This window comes from Myxine glutinosa, chromosome 1 (assembly GCF_964187855.1).
Source record: "Myxine glutinosa chromosome 1, kmMyxGlut1.1, whole genome shotgun sequence".
Lineage (NCBI taxonomy): Eukaryota > Metazoa > Chordata > Myxini > Myxiniformes > Myxinidae > Myxine > Myxine glutinosa.
In genome coordinates, this window is record NC_136261.1 from 401774233 (window position 1) to 401794601 (window position 20369).

A 20369-nucleotide genomic window follows, 5' to 3' on the forward strand; every position below is an offset into this window, starting at 1 on the left:
TGACTACGACCAGAGAGGAAGTCCGCAAGCCATGCATGGAGATTTCCATGGATACCATAGGAGGAAAGTTTGGTTAGCATGGCGGGCTGTCAGACCGTATCGAAGGCACGTGATATGTCAAGGGAGACAGCTCTAATTTTTTGTTTGACATTGAGGACCTCCATCCATTGTTGAGACAGCAGAAGCAGCATGTCCAGAGTAGAATGGCCTGGTCGGAATCCAAATTGATGATCAGAGATCAAGCCATTGGAGAAGAGGAAGGATTTGATATCCGAAGCAATGATGGATTCCAGGACTTTGCTGACAATTGGGAGCAGGCTGATTGGTCTGTAGTTGCAAGGGTCTGTTTTTGCACGTTTTTTGTGTAAAGCGGTAATGTTGGCTGATTTCCAAGCTGATGGCAGATGACCTTGTGCAAAAGAGAGGGTGAAGAGAACAGAGAGAGGGCGTGAAAGAGCGGCAGAGCAGGATTTTAGGACCCGTGTGCTGATGTCGTCTGGTCCAGTTGCAGAGTCAGAGTCGAGGATTGACAGGTCTTACAGGTTGACAATGTCTAAAGGGTATTATGGGTCTTACAGGTCTTGAGGGTCTTTAGGGGTCCTCAGTGTATTTTGGGTCTTCAAGGTATTTTGGGTATTTTGTAGCTTTTGCGTCTTTGGGGTCTTTTGGGTCTTTGAAGTCTGGGTCGTCATTTTCTTTAAGGGTTTTTAAAGTATTTTGGGTCTTCGGGGTCTTTAGAGGCTTTGGGGTCTTTTGGGTCTTTGGTGTCTTCATGGTCTTTTGGGTCCTCTGGTTATTTTGAGTCTTTAGGGTCTTTTGTGGTCTTGGTGATATTAAGGGTCTTGGGGACTTAAAGGGTCTTCAAAGGTCTAAGGGATCTCAGCAGTCTAAAGGATCGAAAGGTATATTCCAACAATACATAATTTATGGACGTATAGAATTAATAGACAGGATGCAACCGGCGTTCAAACATTACGTAATTAATAGACGCACAATCACAGCGTCATGGCTTTACTGGGTCTTCGGGGTCTTTTGTGTCTTTGGGGTCTTCCATTTATTTTGCGTCCTTTGGGTCTTTTGAGTCATTAATGGTCTTCGGGGTTTTCAGTGTCTTTTTGGTCTTCGTGGTCTTTCTTGGTCTTGGTGGTCTTAAGGGTCTTGGGGGATTTAATGGGTCTTTAAAGGTCTCAGGGATCTCGGCAGTCGAAAGGGTGGAAAGGTATATTCCAACAATCCATAATTAATATACGTACATAATTAATAGACGAGATGCAACCAGCGTTCAAATAGTGCGGTATTAATGGACACATATAGTCAGAGCTTGACGGCTTCCCGAATGGCTGAACGGACGACGAACGGCTTCCCGGACCATGTTTTTCGGTTTTATATGTATAGATAAATTTATATAATTTATATCTTTTACCTGCACACGTGGTAATTCACCTGTACATGTGGTATTTCACCTGTACACATGGTATTTCACTTGTACATGCGGTATTTATTCTGTACATGCGGTATTTCACCTGTACGCTTGGTAATTCACCTGCACACCTGGTATTTCACCTGCACATGCGGTATTTCACCTGTACATGCGGTATTTCACCTGCACACCTAGTATTTGCACCTGTAAACATGGAATTTCACCTGGTCCTGTGGTATTTCACCTGGACACGCAGTATTTCACCTTTAAACATGGTATTTCACCTGTTCAACTTTCACCTCTACACACAGTATTTCACCTGTACATGTGGTGTTTCACCTCCACACCTGGTATTTCACCTGCACATGCGGTATTTCACCTGCACATGCGGTATTTCACCTGCAAACCTGGTATTGTACTTTTACACCTGATATTTCACCTGCACACTCAGTATTTCTCCTGCACACTCGGTATTTCACCTGTACACATGGTATTTCACCTGTACACATTGTATTTCACCTCCACACCTGATATTATACCTGCACACGTGGTATTCACCTGTATACCTGGTATTTCACTTGTACACCTGATATTTCACCTGTACACATGGTAATGTATAAGTGGTTTAACCACTGATACCTACCAATGAGGGAGCGGGCACACCATCCATCGCTCCCAGAGGGAATGGGTTTAACTCATCCCATAAATTTGGGAATTCAGGTTTACATCTATCAGACGGAATGGGTTTAACTCATCCCATAAATTTGGGAATTCTGACTAACATCTCAGAGGGAATGGGTTTAAATCCTTCTTTAGCTCTTTCAATCTTTTAGGTCTTTCACGAGCCTCGATCTTGTATACAAAAAAAAAAAAAAAAAAATCATCCCATAAATTTGGGAATTTGGCTTTGCATCTATCAGAGGGAATGGGTTTAACTCTTCCCATAAATTTGGGAATTTGGGTTTACATCTATCAGAGGGAATGGGTTTAACTCCTCCCATACATTTGGGAATTCGGGTTTACATCTATGAGAGGGAATGGGGTTAACTCATCCCATAAATTTAGGAATTTGGGTTTACATCTATCAGAGGGAATGGGTTTAACTCATCCCATAAATTTGGGAATTCTGGCTTGCATCTCAGAGGGAATGGGTTTAACTCATCCCATAAATTTGGGAATTTGACATTGCATCTATCAGAGGGAATGGGTTTAACTCTTCCCATAAATTTGGGAATTCTGGTTTGCATCTATCAGATGGAATGAGTTCAACGTATCCCATAAATTTGGGAATTCTGGTTTGCATCTATCAGAGGCAATGGGTTTAACTCATCCCATAAATTTGGGAATTCTGACTAACATCTCAGAGGAATGGGTTTTAATCATCCCATAAATTTGGGAATTTGGCTTTGCATCTATCAGAGGGAATGGGTTTAACTCTTCCCATAAATTTGGGAATTTGGGTTTACATCTATCAGAGGGAATGGGTTTAACTCCTCCCATACATTTGGGAATTCTGGTTTGCATCTATCAGAGGCAATGGATTTAACTCATCCCATACATTTGGGAATTCTGGCTTGCATCTCAGAGGGAATGGGTTTAACTCATCCCATAAATTTGGGAATTTGGCTTTGCATCTATCAGAGGGAATGGGTTTAACTCATCCCATAAATTTGGGAATTTGGCTTTGCATCTATCAGAGGAAATGGGTTTAACTCCTCCCATACATTTGGGAATTTGTGTTTACATTTATGAGAGGGAATGGGGTTAACTCATCCCATAAATTTAGGAATTTGGGTTTACATCTATCAGAGGGAAAACCAAAACAAACCTGAGACGGAGAAAAGGAATTTTATATTTTGTTTACATAATCAAGGCTCATGGAAGAGCTAGAGCAGAATGGAAGAGACAAACTGGAAAGGGGGGAAAAGACCAATAGTAGAATAGGTCAATAATAGGTCAATTTTCATTAAAAAGACCAACGAGATCAAGGGGAGGGGGAGGACACATGGGGGAAATAAGGTACACGCAGGTGAATGAATCACAGGAAGAAGAGGAAGAGGAGACTGGGGATGAAACAGAAAAAGGTGGGGGAAGGGTGGGAGGGAGGGGTCACAATAACCTGTAAAAAGGGAATAATTAATGATATTGTTACGTTTGTGGGGGGTAGTGATACTGTAGACCAGGTAGAATGCATAGATTAGTGTGCTCCGACTGCCGTGAAGAAGAAGAAGAAGAACCATCTTGATGTACCATAAGTTGGGAATTTGTGTAGACCGGACTGTCGGGTTAAGCTTGTATCTTTGTCCCCATCACGAGGGGTGGGGCTTGTTAATTAGCAAGGGATTATGGGTAAATGAATCCCCTGTGTGTCGTTACCTCTGTTAGCTATTCCTTTTTTCCTTATGACACTACACTATACACCGAGCCAGAATCCCGCATTTAAACACACTAATTAATAAAAACTAACCGGAAGCCAGGCATGATGCACTACGGCTGATTACCCTGACTTGGTAAGAGGACACAGGATGGGCAGGCCGAGAGCCACGCCCCGAAGAGCATTGATTGGTCCAGGGTTTGATTGACAGAAAGGACTAGTAAGAAGGGATTCGCTGATTGGTGAAGCAGGAAAGATGACGTCAGAGTCACTGATACAAAATAGTTGGAGCGGTGGACATCTTCCTTCTCGTTCTGGATGCCGTTGCGGACGGTCGTGTGCCGACACTCTCTCTCGTTTCTTCCCGGCTTGGGTCTTGTAGCGAGCGGTCATTGTTGCCTGTCGTGCACCTGCTCGATCTGGACTTGGGTGGTGAACGGCCGTGTTCTGACATCTAGCTGGTGATCATGAGGACAAGCACGGCTGGAGGAGTGAGCTGCACGCCTGCTCATTCGTGTCGTGCATGGAGCCAGGAGTGAGCGAGATGCACAGCAAGGCTTGGCTTCCCGCCCATGCGTTGCGTGCCAACGAACATGCATTTCTCCGCCAAGGCATCGGACGATCCCTGATGAGATTTCAGAGACGCTCAGAGCTAGGTGCGCACAGACACATATTTATTTTCAGTTATTTTTCCCATATGTCTGTATACAAGTCTGTGTGGAGGATCCCTCAATTTAGGAATCTAGTTTTATCGTGCATTTCTTTGTTACCGGCATTTCCTTTAATAAACCTGTATATTTTTGTACATTTTACACCTGTGTCATTTGAGTTAGTTTATTGCAGGGTCTAGGACATCGGGAAATCCGTGAAGGTAAGCTCTTCTGCACCCTTCCCCCCCCCCCCCCCCCCGTGTGTATTAACTCCGCCATTAAACTGAATGCCTCAGAGTATTAAGCTCGTTTTGTCATCTGTTACCCAGTGGTGTTCACCAAGGGTAGTCACGTGATGATGTTAATTACTTTATTTTCATTCCGAGTACTTCATCACATTAATTGGATTATTCACAAAAATTTATGGAATGTTGAAGCAAAACAATGAAAAGCTAGTTCAGGAAATCCGACCCAGTCATCTGTTTATTACGTACACTCAGGAGATGGGAAGTGGGGCTTTGATGAGTTGGAATGTGAAAATGATGAAGTTTGGGAAAGATAAAGAAAGTGGAGGAGGTTCGGAGGAGAATATGGAATGAAGTGAAAGTAGATTGGGAGGAGACAGGAGGAAGGATAGGAATGGAAATCTAAGGATGTCATGGAGTGGGTGTGGTGATTCATTGTAGTGGGCGTGGTGATTAAAATCCCCACCCTGGTAGATGTCACTGCCCTCATCTGTCATGTTCCCAGGAAACCTGTATACATTTTCCATGTTTGATACGAGGAATGGTTCGGTACAAAGATGGGGAAGAATAAACACAAAAAGTTCAAGTTTTAAAATATTTTTATTACGATTGGATTTCCCTGAATAACAAAACATTCGAAACTAGAAGGGCACTCGGTAGGGAGCATACCTCCACCTGGTGAACATTTTACATTTTGTATCCCAATGATTTTCCGGATCTGGATTCGTACCTGAACCAAAATCTAATCAGCTTGTTCTTGTCAGCTAACCAACTCATATACCTAGTTTTGTCATAAGTCGTCCACAACGTTTTGAAGTATTCTGCTATATATAGTTTTTCGCCCGATCTCTCAATTTAGTACATGGTGTTATGAAGAATTATTATATGTTAGAGCAAAATTTGCTTCACTAGTGGAACCAATGTTTTTTTGCATCTATATACCCTTGGCAACAAGACCTGAGTTGGTTCCATTTTTTTCAATGGCGTCTTCGGCGGCCATTTTGAATTTCAAAATGGCCGCCGTTTTTTGCAATTTTGTATGTATTCTAATTTCTACAGTCTTAAACTACACATAGATAACTATAATTACAATAATGAAAGAAATATGAACATTTGCTTTATTCTTTTTTATCTTACAGGTATTCATAGACAAGTTGGATTTCAGCTTCACCGCCGCATAATGTCATCGTTTGAAGAGCCGCCTTCTAAGAAGCAATGCACAAGTTACGAACTTTGTGTATTCTGCCAAGAGAGAACTCCTGAACCTTTGGTTGACGTTGCTCATGCCAATTTCAAATGTGCTTCATATGAAACATTTCTTAGCAGCTTACACAAAAGAGTGCAACTTGGCAACTTAAGCTTTGCGTCAGCTAGTAAGAGACTATGTGATGTTTCTTCACTAGTACTTAAAGAAAAAAAGGCTACATGGCACAAGCAATGTCACAAGGCAGTGACAAATCGTGCTCATATCAAACGTGATGAAGTGAACTTTAGTAAATCTTGTGAATCGAAGAATATTTCAAATCTGACGAACCGCAAGAGGGGACGACCGTCGAATCCTCAAAACCGAGCAGCACCGTCAACTTCAGCAACAACTGTGTCAACAGTTGCACGATCTCAAAGCAAAAGTGACTCATTCTTCAGAGATAAATGTTTCTTTTGCCAGAAAGATACTAATGAGGTTCTCCATCCTTGTACCAGTTATAGTAGAGGCTCGCATTTCACAGATATTGTCAATAAGAGTGGAAACAAGACTTGGCAGGTAAACCTAGGTGATGTGATAACTTCTGGTGATTTACTTGCTAGAGATATTGTGTACCATCACCTTTGTTGCACTCGTAACTGGGAAAAATATGTTCAACGTCCACATCGTAAGGGTGGTGAGTTGTCCTTTGAAGCCAAACAGGAAGAGAAGCTGAAATCCATAGCAGCTGAAGTAGAGTTTACAAGCATCATACAGCAAAGGATTGATGAAGGAGAGTTCATCCCCATGCCTGATGTGCACCTTCTGTATAAAGATATCTTCCAGAACCACAACTTTCCTGGTTTTGATCCCAACAAGAGGCTATACTTAAACCAGAAACTGAAGAACAACCTGGATAATGTCGAAATCACAGGCATATCTGGAAAACTATCAACAGTTCATTCCAGTGATGCTGGTGCTGCAGCTATTCGGGCAGCTTCTGCTGAACAAAAGGATATGCAAGCAGTTCTTCAAAAGAAGCCAGTGCTCGTCATCATCACCTGACGTCAGCGAAATTCAATCAATGGGAACAGAGTGTAAATCAGTTATTGGCAACATTGAAGGATTGTAATCCATTTGCTGACAAATCAGCTAAGTTGTACAATTTGATGACGAGACAGGTGGTGCCTGAGAACATTGAGAAGGACATACTGAACACGGAGGTCCGTGGACAGCAAGCATTCAAATCCTTTGTTGAACAGCGCATATGTGGATCAACAAACCTATGGGACCGCATGACCAAACTTAAGTATCTCAACTGAGATGACATGTGCAAAACCCTCAAACTGAGAGGAACTAAGGGGGAAGTTGAATTGAAAGCAACAAACACACTGTTTGCCAGATTGCTAACGATAGCAAAGTCAAGTCGTGAAATCGACCTTCACGATGTTATCTCAAATTACGAGTTCACCGCCATCAATTCAACTCTTATGAAAACTGATGGGTCGCTGATAACTTCAGACAGTAAAAGTGATCTGATACATGTGTTAGAAAGCTTGGCAACAGAAAAAGAAACCAACAGAGAGAACAATACCGATTCACACTTGAACACTTTCGTGGTCGTTGATGGCATGTCAGTAGTTCATGAAGTAATGTCTGCAATTTCACCAAAAACATGTAAAGATGTGGGAGATGTCTTTACTAAGACTATAGAAAGCAGATGCAAAAACTATGAAGGTTGCCGTGTGATATTTATGTTAGACATAACTCAATCAAAGATATAATCAGACGTCGCAAGTTCGGAGTTCAATCATCAGGGATGGCCTACATAGTTGCTCACACAACCCCCATCAAAGATCCAAAGCTATTTCTGGCTAACAATGAAACTAAGGATTCCCTCACAGTCTACTTGGCGGACAAAGTCTTGCAGCTGAAGTTTCCAGTGGTCACGGTAACACGTCTGCATGTAAGAAGCAACATGGACGATATTCAGCCATCAGCAGGCGTTAGTACACAAGAAGAAGCAGACACTCTAATCATTCTTCATGCAGCTGAGATCTCTGCAGCTGGAAAGAATGTGCATATCATGACCCAAGACACAGATGTTATGGTACTTGCTCTACAGAGACTCACAGTTCTTGGTCCTCAGACAACCATGCTTATGGGAACAGGTGACAAAAGACGAAAGGTCTCACTGAAACCAATATATGACAGTCTTGGTACATCAAAAGCTGCATCACTTCCTGGATTTCACTGTATAACAGGATGCGACACATGTGGTCATATTAGAGGTATCGGCAAAAAGACTGCCTTCAAGGCCTTTGGTAAAGCAGCACCAGAAGAACTCACGGCATTGAGTCAACTCACGGCATTTAGATCTCTCGATGTCTCCATGTCTCTCGGTCCCTGCTCTCAAATGTTGTGTTTGTGTCCTTCCCCCTCTCTCCCCATCTTGTCTACCGCTCCCTATGTTATATGTTTTATGTGTCGGTTTGTCTTTCTGTGTGATTAATGTTCGCTCTTTCACGAGCCTCGATATTGTATACAAAAAAAAAAAAAAAAAAAAAAAAAAAAAAAAAAAAAAAAAACTTGGTGCTGAAGAAATGCCATCTGCAGATGTTGCTTCAGGATGTGAGAGGTTTCTCTGCAGGCTCTTGAGCACAAAAAGGGACTTACAGGCCAACACAGCCGGGAAGCCGAGGTGGAAACGCTTCACGAGCCAACCCGGGGGGATAGCCAAAATACCTCCAACTTCTGGTGTGTGGTATCAACACATCCTCAGGGCACACATGCAAGCATATATTTGGAACCAAGACCTTGTGGAAAATCCAAATATTCCACACCTGTTTAAGCTAGGCTGGTCATGTGATGCAGATAACATTCCAATACCTATCCTCTCAGAAATTGCAATAGCTCCCGAATCTGTGGTCGAGCTTGTTAGGTGCGGACGTGGAATAAGCAAATGCTCCAGAAGATGTTCCTGCAGGCGACACAATCTGACGTGCACAGAGTCATGTGCATGTGGAGCAGATGAAGAATGTGCCAACACGGCTGTGCAACAAACTGAGGAACTTGAAAACCCTGATGATGACAACTAGGCATAGATATTACAATGAAGAAAACAAAACTGATATTTACAAAATTATGGACCTTTGAATGTTTGACCATTGTCAAAATGTATTGCACTATTGTCTAAAGAGATGATTATACCAGGAACATTATTCAATGTTACCTTATATTTGAATAGTAGTAGTAACTTTAATATTTGGCAGCCATTTTGAAATTCAAGATGACTAATGATACCTTCCTTTGGGTTGCAGTTTTGTTTGGTATTAACATTAACACGCTTTGGCATAGCTTGACAAGATAAATAATAATAAATAAATAATAAAATTTACTTATAATATGTTTTGCTTGCCTTTGTGCAAATGAAGCAGAGCAAATAATTCAAATGGTGGCCATTTTGAATTTCAAGATGGCTGATATTCCACGAAAGAGTTTTTGTTAACTAGATATTAGTGTTCTAGTAGCTTTTCTGTACAAAGAATGACACAAATGCCAGAAAAAATGGTTGATCAAAGTGTTTTATGTGAAAAGATACATACAAAATTGCAAAAAATGGCGGCCATTTTGAAAGTCAAAATGGCCGCCAAAGACGCCATTGAAAAAAATGGAACCAACTCAGGTCTTGTTGCCTAGGGTATAAGGATTCCAAAAAACAATGGTTCCACTAGTGTATAAAATTTTGCACTACAATGACACAACACCATGTACTAAATGGTGAAGAATCACTTAAAGATTAAATAATTCTCATATCCGAATCCATAATCAGATCTTAACTAAAATCGAATCGATTCGTCCTTGTCACACACACAATCTGTTCATCAAGTTTCGTCCAAATCCGTACACAACTTTTTGAGATATCCTGCTATATATCGTTTTTGGCCCTATCTCCCAATGGCGAAGAATCACTTGAAAAATTAAACTAGCCGGAACCGAATCCGGAGCTTCACCAAAATCTAATCATTTCATCCTTGTCACATACACTACCTATGTGCCAAATTTCGTCCTTCGGCCCAAAGAAGAGGTTGACCTTTGATCTAAAAAATATATAGGATTTTGTTGGACCACGTTTGTTTTGCCATAAAAACATTGCCTCAGAAAGAGAACCATGACAATTACAACCACATATGGGCAGGGTACAGCCCGAAGTGGAGATCGGTTTCTGAGGTTTGGGACATGGAATGTAGGGACAATGACAGGAAGATCAGGAGAAGTGGTGGAAGTATTGGTCAGAAGAAGAGTGGACATATGTTGTGTGCAGGAGACGAGATGGAAGGGAAGTGGTGTGAGAATGGTGAAGGGTAGGCAGGGACAGAAATACAAGTTTGTGTGGCAAGGGTGCCCGGAGGGCGTGAATGGTGTTGGTGTCCTGTTTTCTGAGGAGTTTGTAGACAGTGTGGTGAGTGTGACTAGAGTGAGTGATAGGTTGATGATGGTGAAAATGATGATTGGAAAGCTCAAGGTGAACGTCATCTCGGGATATGCTCTGCAGGTTGGTCGGAGCGATGAAAAGAAGGACAAGTTCTGGCGTGCGATAGAGAAGTTGATGGAAAACCTGAAAGATGAGGAAGTTGTTGTGGTAGGAGGAGACCTAAATGGACATGTGGGAAGGAGTATGGGCGGATTTGAGGGAGTTCATGGGGGTTACGGATATGGTGTGAGAAATGGAGAAGGTGAAAAGATTTTGGAGTTTGCTGATGGAGCTGATTTGTTGATTTGTAATACTCAGTTCCAGAAAGGGGATAATAAGCTTGTTACATACACGTCAGGTGGGTCGACGACAACCGTTGACTACTAGTCTAGTAGGAAGACTAGGTCCCTCTGCACCCACCGGAGATATACTTCTAATCAGTGTTTCTAGATTGGAAAAAATGTGTAGAAAATGACTAGCTATGGCCCCAAGCTGAAAAAATGTCCCACATACCATTTTTATGCAAATTACTGCTGCAAATTTTATGCAAAATTATGCAAATTTTATGCAAATTTTTGATGAGGAGTAGAGTTGAGGGGTCTTTGAGGGCTTCATCGAGGTGCTCTCGGTTGCAAGACTGGGTCATTCTGAGAAGCACAGCAGGGTCAGAGATCATGATGTTCTCCTCCTCAGTGAATCTCTCCATCAACAGCCTCTCCATTGCCTCACACACTGTTTTGAGGCAAAAGAGGGACTTTGCGTAGGCCTTTCCACTGAGAACACCTTTGAGAGATCCACTTGTTACTAGTTGTGCCTCAAAGAGAATCTCTGCATATCCAGAACCACGCATCTTGTGTCCAGTGAGCATCCCGATGTAGTTCATGGATGTGTGGAAGGGTCCAATCGTTACTACATGACTAGCAAATTCATTTGGCCAGCGCCAGATGATGGGAAGGGCTTTCATGCAGACACCCAGATCAAATGTATTCAGGACCCATCTCTGACCCACCTCAGCAGTTGCTGCCTCGGAACGCTTCAGTAGCTCACGAACAACTGCGTTGTCTGTGATCGGTTGGTGGATAGGCGTGCAGTAGTCGACTGTTGATTTGCTGGGTGGGGGAGAACCAGTTGCAGAGGTGAAACCCCCTAGCCCAGGCACAGGCTGCAGGCCATTGCCATGCCATGCAGGCACCAGGCACAGACCGATCACAGACAACGCAGTTGTTCGTGAGCTACTGAAGCGTTCCGAGGCAGCAACTGCTGAGGTGGGTCAGAGATGGGTCCTGAATACATTTGATCTGGGTGTCTGCATGAAAGCCCTTCCCATCATCTGGCGCTGGCCAAATGAATTTGCTAGTCATGTAGTAACGATTGGACCCTTCCACACATCCATGAACTACATCGGGATGCTCACTGGACACAAGATGCGTGGTTCTGGATATGCAGAGATTCTCTTTGAGGCACAACTAGTAACAAGTGGATCTCTCAAAGGTGTTCTCAGTGGAAAGGCCTACGCAAAGTCCCTCTTTTGCCTCAAAACAGTGTGTGAGGCAATGGAGAGGCTGTTGATGGAGAGATTCACTGAGGAGGAGAACATCATGATCTCTGACCCTGCTGTGCTTCTCAGAATGACCCAGTCTTGCAACCGAGAGCACCTCGATGAAGCCCTCAAAGACCCCTCAACTCTACTCCTCATCAAAAATTTGCATAAAATTTGCATAATTTTGCATAAAATTTGCAGCAGTAATTTGCATAAAAATGGTATGTGGGACATTTTTTCAGCTTGGGGCCATAGCTAGTCATTTTCTACACATTTTTTCCAATCTAGAAACACTGATTAGAAGTATATCTCCGGGGGGTGCAGGGGGACCTAGTCTTCCTACTAGACTATACCTGATGGTGCGTGGGCAAGATAGGGGGCACCTCCGGGACACAAAGGTGATCCCGGGGGAGGACGCTGTTTCACAGCACCACTTGGTTGTCTGCGACATAAGGGTGAAAGGTGCGAGGAGAGCTCCGCGGGTGAAGTACCAACCAAGAATGAAGGTGTGGAGGTTGAAAGAGGTGACAGTAAGGGAGGCATTAAAAGAGAGGCTGAGTAGGGTAGAGGATGATGTGGTTGAGCTTGAAAGTGGATGGATGTCAATGAAAGATAGTCTGTTGGGAGCCGTTGGTGAGGTACGTGGATGGACAAAAGGACCACCGAGGCACTCGGAAACATGGTGGTGGGATGATGAAGTTGGAAAGAGGATTGACGAGAAGAGGAAGAAGTTCAAAGAGTGGCAGAAGGCGAAGGGTACGGGAGCAGAAAAAGCAGAGCATGAAAGTTATAAGGCAGCCAAGAAGGCTGCAAAGAAAGAGGTAGCAAAGGCGCAGGAGGCATGTAGGAAAATGTTCGGAGAATGCTTGGATTCGGAAGAGGGTCAGAGAGCGGTATTCAGGATTGCAAAGCAGATAGCGAAAGAGAGGTGTGATGTGATGGGGGTGAGCTGCTTGAAGGATGAAGTGGGACAAATCGTTGTGGACCCAGATGGAATTAAAGGAAGATGGAAAAGATGTATGGAAATGCTGTTGAATATAGAGAATGAATGGGATGGCAACATGGAGAGTAACCCAGTTTTAGCTGAGAGAAGTTTTAGTTTTAGCAGAGAAGATAACTGAGAAGGAAGTTGAGGAAGCGATAAAAGCAATGAAGAGTAGAAAAGTGGGAGGGCCGACGGGAGTGGTAGGAGATATGTTGAAGGCAGCAGGAAGTTGGGGTGTGAAGGGAATGACAGAGATCTGTAATCTGGTGGTGAAAGAAGGCCGCATTCCAGTGGATTGGGAACTGAGTACCCTCGTCCCTCTATACAAGGGGAAAGGTGACCCTCTGGAGTGTGGCTCGTACCGAGCGATAAAGTTATTGGAGCATGGAATGAAGGTATTGGAAAGGGTGTTGGAGAGGAGGATAAGGAAGAAGGTGAAGATCGACGAAATGTGGAGTACATGGAGAAAGTACATGGAGAAGTACATGGAGAAGAGGAAGAAGTTGTTTCTTGGGTTTGTTGATTTGGAGAAAGCATTGGATAGGGTTCCACACGAAGTATTGACATGGGCGTTGAGGAAGTTAGAAGTGGAGGAATGGTTGATCAGAGTAGTGATGGCAATGTACAAAAGAGTGCGCACAGCTGTAAGGATGAAGGACGGGAACAGTGGTGAGTTTGAGGTGAAGGTGGTAGTGCATCAGGGGTCGGTACTAAGTCCACTACTAGTTTTAGCTGTGATGGAGGTGCTGGCTCAGAACGTAAAGGAGGGTTTACCGTGGGAGTTGTTGTATGCAGATGATCTGGTGTTGATTGCGGAAAGTATGGATGGACTGAAGGAAAAGATGAACAAGTGGAAGGAATGTATGGAGACAAAAGGTCTGAAGGTGAATATCGGAAAGACGAAGGTAATGGCAAGTGGTAAAGCATGTGGTGAGGTGGAAAGAACAGGGAAGTGGCCACGTGCTGTGTGCAGAAAGGGTGTCGGAGTGAACTCCATTCAATGTACAATGTGCGCTGAGTGGGTTCATCAAAAATGTAGTGGTCTGAGAGGGTCATTAACCAGTGTGGCAGCTACATTCAAGTGTAAGGTGTGCACAGAGGGAACTGCAGATGGAGGAAATGTTGAGTTGGATCTTGGAGATGGCGTGAAGCTGGAAGGTGTAAAAACATTTTGCTACCTCGGAGACATGCTGAATGGAGAAGGTGGATCAGACTCGGCAACGGTTGCTGGAGTGAGATGTGCATGGAAGAAGTTTCGGGAACTGAGTGGCATGCTGATGAGGAGGGGAGTGTCGTTGAAGCTGAAGGGAAAGGTGTATGCTGCATATGTGAGAAGTGTTATGGTTTATGGGAGCGAGACATTGGGTCATGAATGTATAGCAGCAACGAAGGCTGGAAAGTGTGGAAACGCGAATGGTTCTGTGGATGTGCGGAGTATCGTTGAGAGAGAGGAAGACAATTAATGAATTGCGAAAGATGATGGGAATAGAGCCTGTGATTGATGCTGTGAAGAGGAACAGGTTGAGATGGTTTGGTCATGTGTTGAGGAAGGATGAAAGTGACTGGTTGAGAAGAGTGATGGAAATGAATGTAGAAGGAAGTAGAGGACGGGGAAGACCGAGAAAGACTTGGCTAAAGATGGTGGAAGAAGAAATGCGGGCAAGGGGGTTAACGAGGAGAGATGCAGAAAATAGGGCAAGATGGAAAAGATTGTCATGGGGACCGCAAGGCTAACCCCCGCTCTGGCAGGGGAAATGGCCTTAAAATGCATGCTGTTGTTGTTGTTGTTGTTGGACCACGAACTCTACCATTCGGTGAAGTTTCGTGAAGATCGGTTTAAAATTGTGACCTGTCGGCAAGTATAAGTGAGCGGACAGACAAACAAAACACAAACCGGAGTGATCAACAGACAAGGGTGAAAACAATCTCCATCGACCTTTGGTGACAGAGGTAATTACAAACAGTTTGTGATTAAATAACAATGAATATGAAAAATCACTCAAAGAGCGACACTTGGCAAAAGAGAACAAGTAGAATGGCACCCAGTAGAGTATCTGTTTAACCTCACAAATAGTTGGTGGTTGGTTTCATTGACCTGATATGCAAATTGCCTTCGTATTTTAAATTAATCGGATGAAAATTGACAATTTTAGAAATTTGGTCTATGTTGACCTTGTGACCAATGTTCATCTCAAAAGTAGCTGGTGGTTGAATTCAGTTAGCTGATATGCAAATCCTATTCAGATTTCAAGTCAATCGGATGAAAATTGAGAATTTTAGAAATCTGGAAAAAGTGGTTGACCTTCGGCCTATGGTGACCTTTTGGCCTATTTTGACCTTGTGACCTAGGTTGATCTAAAAAAAAAAGTTGGTGGTTGAATTGAGTTAGCTGATATGAAAATCCTATTCAAATTTCAAGTCAATCGGATGAAAATTGAGGATTTTAGAAATTTCAGAAAGGTTGACCTTTGGCCTATGTTGACCTTTTGACCTAAAAAATAAATGGGATTTTGTCGGACCAGAAACTCTACCATTTGGTGAAGTTTCGTGAAGATCGGTTTAAAATTGTGACCTGTAGGCAAGTATAAGTGAGCGGACAGAAACAAATAGACAAACCAGAGTGATCAAAATACTTAACAAATTTTTTTTTTTTGGCCAAGTAATGAAATTTACCAGAAATAGTAAAAATGCATTAAAAAAAACCGATTTAATTAACGAAATTGTTATTAATGGCTTAAATTAAATAACCGTCATTTACATAACAAATCAGTGTTAATATTAAAATGAGAAGGGAATGTTTCACGTGACACATCTGAGGGTTGATCAGTTGAGATGTTGTTAAAATGTTCGCTTCACAACAAACTTACCAGAGGATAATTCTCTGTACACTACCGGATGGACACCTGGTGGCAGTTTCGTGTCACCTGTGTGAACGAATCCCATTGAAGAGATTATTGTGATGACGTAACAATCGAGAGATAAAATCACGATTTAACAACGGGCGTGATGACGTCACAAAATTAAAGGTGACATCATCACGCGAGGACGGAATCCCGAGAAGGTGTCGCATCACCTGTGATTAACAAATCATACTTACCTGTTACCTGACGGGAAACAAAACCGGAACGAACAGGTGGTGCCCATTTTGTACTTCAGGTGGGTTAACTGCTCTTCGTGAAGAACACCATGGGATGTTTAACGTTCACCAATTCCTGCCTGCGAAACACCTGGACGGCAGTTTATACCTGGGTCGGGATTCGAACCCAGCCGTCCAGGGTTGAACCTGAAACACATTTTGAAGATCGTTCTCCCGAATGAGTTCAGTTCAGGCTCCGATTGAACTTTCTGAACTCGAACATCGATCGGAGAAATCCGTGGATCGGGATTCGGGAATGATGTTTGTTTTGATCAATGATAACGAGATGCGAACGAGTTTGTTTATTAAACGGGATAATCAGAGATAACGGTTTAAAATAAACGTTCAATATCATCACATGAAAGGGTTTAAACCCCCGCGGAATGTTCCCTCATTCGGTTATTATTTCACAAGAAAATAAACTTAAGGTGAAAAACAAGATGAAAATCCAGCTGATGTTATTAAAATAACCACGTGACGTGCTAGGAGACGAATGCGTGGGGGATCCCTCTCTTGTTCTACGAGACTGCGTCATCACGTTGTTCATGACGTCACGGGACGAGGCCCGATGAGCTCAATTCACGGAAGTACTGACGCGTTTCTCAAACTTCATCAGCAGGAGAGGTAACGTGTCCGTCCGTACTCGTACCCGGGTTAAGGGATTACCAAGTTATTCATGAGAAATGTTGCGCAAGGATCGTGTTTGTTTCACTCTGGTAATGCAGGAGTGTGTAGAGAGTGCGATCGGGAAGATCCGTGCGTGTCGGCCCCAGCAATCATTGCTCTACTTGCCCAGTGCTGGTCCTGTACCGTCACTTGCACTGGCCCAGTACCATTGCGCACCCCGGTTTGGTACAGGCTGCCTGTACCGACCTCGTAAAGGCACATTCTGGTTTATTATTTGCTTGACCGGACCGAAACTGTTGAGGGCCTGTAAATTATTCTTATTCTTGTGTTGTGGGTTACTGCATGCAGTTGCATGTGTTCGACTGAAGATGCAGACCTCGTGAACCCAAATTGGATCGATTTCAAATTGGACGTTACACGTGTACAGCCAGAACAAGGGATATGTAACGTAAGCAGGACTCCAATGTTAGGCCATCCGGTCCGCGCCGGAAGTCCCTTTTGTTTTCTGGGTCCCTCGGGATAACCAACAACAACAACAACAACAACAACCATGTAGTTGCTTCTCAATTGCAGGCACTTCAAACGAACGTTACAGTATATATCTACCAATAGAAGATAACCAATCGTGGAGCAGCCTTCATCTTAAGCGATCACTAATTGCACGAAACGGACCTGCATTCTGGCAGCGAAATGAATCGCATTTTGCTTCTTGCTTCACTCGCTCTGCATCTTCGTTATTGTTTTTACAAGTTGCCCATAAATTCGTATATAATTTTTAGACCCAGAATCGTCTTTGTCTTGTCATTTCTGCATCATTTTTTCTGTTTATAATTACATCTTGTCATGTCGGACAACTTTTCTATCGAGTAATATCGCGGCAAAACATTATTAACGGAGAAAATACGAACAGAAATTACCCCCTTCTGACGAGAAAGAGCGAATCGTAGAGCAGCAATACATCCTGTGATCATATCGGCCAATGAGCAGCCTGCCCGGTTAGCGGTGAGGGTTAGATTTAGGGTTAGGGTAAAGGTTAGATTTAGGTTCGGGTCACGGTTAGATTTAGGTTCGGGTCACGGTTAGATTTAGGTTCGGGTCACATGAGATTCATTCAAATTTGATATTTATTTCGGTCAAAAAAAACTCATTTTTGATGATTGGGATGTGCGGGGGGGGGGGGGGGGGGGGCTCCGATCTCAAAAATTAGTCATTTGCTACCGAAATGAATATCAAATTTCAATGAATTTCATCAAAAATAATCGGAAAACCGAGGTTTGATGTGGAAAAACGATTATGTGGAACTTGTAAAAATTTACAGCTTCTTCCATCAACACGTGCAACACAACACGTGCAGCAATCGACACATGTGCAACAATCAACACAACATGTGCAACAATCAACACAACATGTGCAACAACCAACACAACACGAAGAACATCGCGTACAGCACAACACGCACAGCACAATGCGCACAGCGCGCACAACACAGCGCGCGCAACACAACGCGCGCAACACAACACGCGCCACGGTCGACGAGTGCAACGGTCGACGCAACGCGTATGACGTGCGACGGCCGGGGCAACGCGTATGACGTGCGACGGCCGGGGCAACGCGTACTGTGGGCGACGGCCGGCGCAACGCGTAAGGCCGCCAATGGCCGGCGCAACACGTACCACGTGCAACGGTCGGCGCAACACGTACCACGTGCAACGGTCAGCGCAACACGTACCACTACATCTGGATTTGTAACTGTTAAGTATTAGTACAATAGAAATTGACAATGACCTCGACATTTTCGATAATAACCATATTTGTGTTTTGAACACCTTATTACCCTCACCAGAGGAGAGGGTATTGCATTTGAGGCCATTTGTTTGTTTGTCCGCACAGAATAAATATGGTTTTCTCTGCAACTGTTGTCCGATTGACAGGAAATTTTTTACCATAGGTGCGCCTCCTCCTGTAGAGTTAATTTTACTGATAATTATGATGTCATAGGACACATGGTACTGGTGCCATCTGGAAAAAACAAAAAACTTTGCACCTCTATGTCTCCGAAATCGCTCCATCGGAAAAAATGAGAGATGGCTCATTGTAAAGATCTCTCCATGGGGAATTATATATGTTAACTAGATAGTATTCATAGAATACTTACCCTGTGCAGTTAACTTGTTGCGAGCCAACTTTTCTGTTTTTGAGCATTTTTTTTCTTTAATCCAATATGGCTGCCAGACCACGTGAGTGATAGCATCATAAATTTATATTCTCTAATATAATTGTTGCATAGATCATGCTTAATACATTTCAAACAGATCAAACTAAGCATTATCCCTGGCGAATTATGACGTCATTATTATGGCATCAATGACGTCATCGTTAACAACACCTATTCCCCAAATGGCGTTCTTTACAATGAGCCATGTTTCCATTTTTTCCATGCAGCGGTTTTGGAGATATAGAGGTGCAGCATTTTTCGGTTTTTCCAAGTTTGCGCCTGCACGACATGACCTATGACATCATGATTATCATTAAAATATAAAGGAGGAGGCACTCCTTTCGTGAAAATTTCGTGTCAATCAGACCAACAGTTGCTGAATTTTTTTAAAATAATGATCGGATGGATAAGTGTTGTATTTGTCGAATTTTGACATCATAACGAACGCACCGATGACATCATGAACATATCTTATTTCCCATGGAGAGTAGTTGACAATGAGCCAGGTCCCAATTTTTTCCATGTAGTCAGGTTCACTATGTTTTTTTCGTTCAAATTTTTTGGAGATTAGCAAAACCATACATTTTTGGAATGGAATATTCAGAACATGGGGAATCCAAAAATTAATGTTGGCATTTGCGTAGACACCTTTGCGAAAATGACACTCAGGACAGTGATGAAGATCTGTAAAAGCATATTCCTGAACGGTATAGACCTAGTAGATCCTGTGTATAGGACTTATAGTTCAATCTGATATTAACAAGGCTGCTTTCTTGCTTTATAAACCCATACCTATAACTTCAAAGGACTTGCAATATCATGTATTATGTAATACAGTTATATCACAAATATAAAGACAATGCTTTTCAATTACCTTCGTTTGTTGCTTTTCTATAATCCCGAGCACTATTTTGAGGCCTTTATTGGATTCCTTGATTAGCATATTTAATTAAGTTTCTAGGTTGAATTTCGATAGCGCAAAATATGTATTTTATGGCGGCCATTTTGAAAATCCAAAATGGCGGCCATGCAGGTGTCTGTGCAAATGCCAACATTGATTTTCGGATTCTCCATCCTCCAAAAATGAGCCATGTTTTCAGATTCTGATGATTCCAAAAATGTACAGGTTTGCTAATCTCCCAAAATTTTGCACGAAATTATATTTGTTAACATAGTGAACCTGACTAATGGAGTGGTTTCAGAGATATATAGGTGCGAAGTTTTTCCAAGATGGCGCCTGTACCACGTGACATATGACATCATAATAATCATTAAAATATTCTACAGGAGGAGGCCCTCCTATGGTGAAAATTTCATGTCAATCGGAACAACAGTTGCCGAGAAAATGATTTTTTAAAATGCAGACACGTACGGCATATGGCACACGTACAAAACTGAATGCCTAACCCCGCTTTTCGCTTCGCAAACGCAGGGTAACTAGAACGGCACTCAGTAGAGGGCATACCTCCGCCTGGTTGGCTATATCACTCAATGGTGAAGAATCACTTAAAAATTCTACT

At 42.8% G+C, this 20369-nt stretch overlaps 1 protein-coding gene across 1 annotated transcript in view; it reads left to right on the forward strand.

The window, feature by feature from the left end:
• Positions 1 to 16537: 16537 nt before the first annotated feature.
• Positions 16538 to 20369, forward strand: part of LOC137417321 (E3 ubiquitin/ISG15 ligase TRIM25-like) — a 60833-nt gene continuing 57001 nt past the window's right edge. Inside the window, exon 1 of the mRNA XM_068103171.2 lies at positions 16538 to 16631. The gene's annotated coding sequence lies outside the window, so the exon portion shown is untranslated. The remainder of the gene's footprint in view (positions 16632 to 20369) is intronic.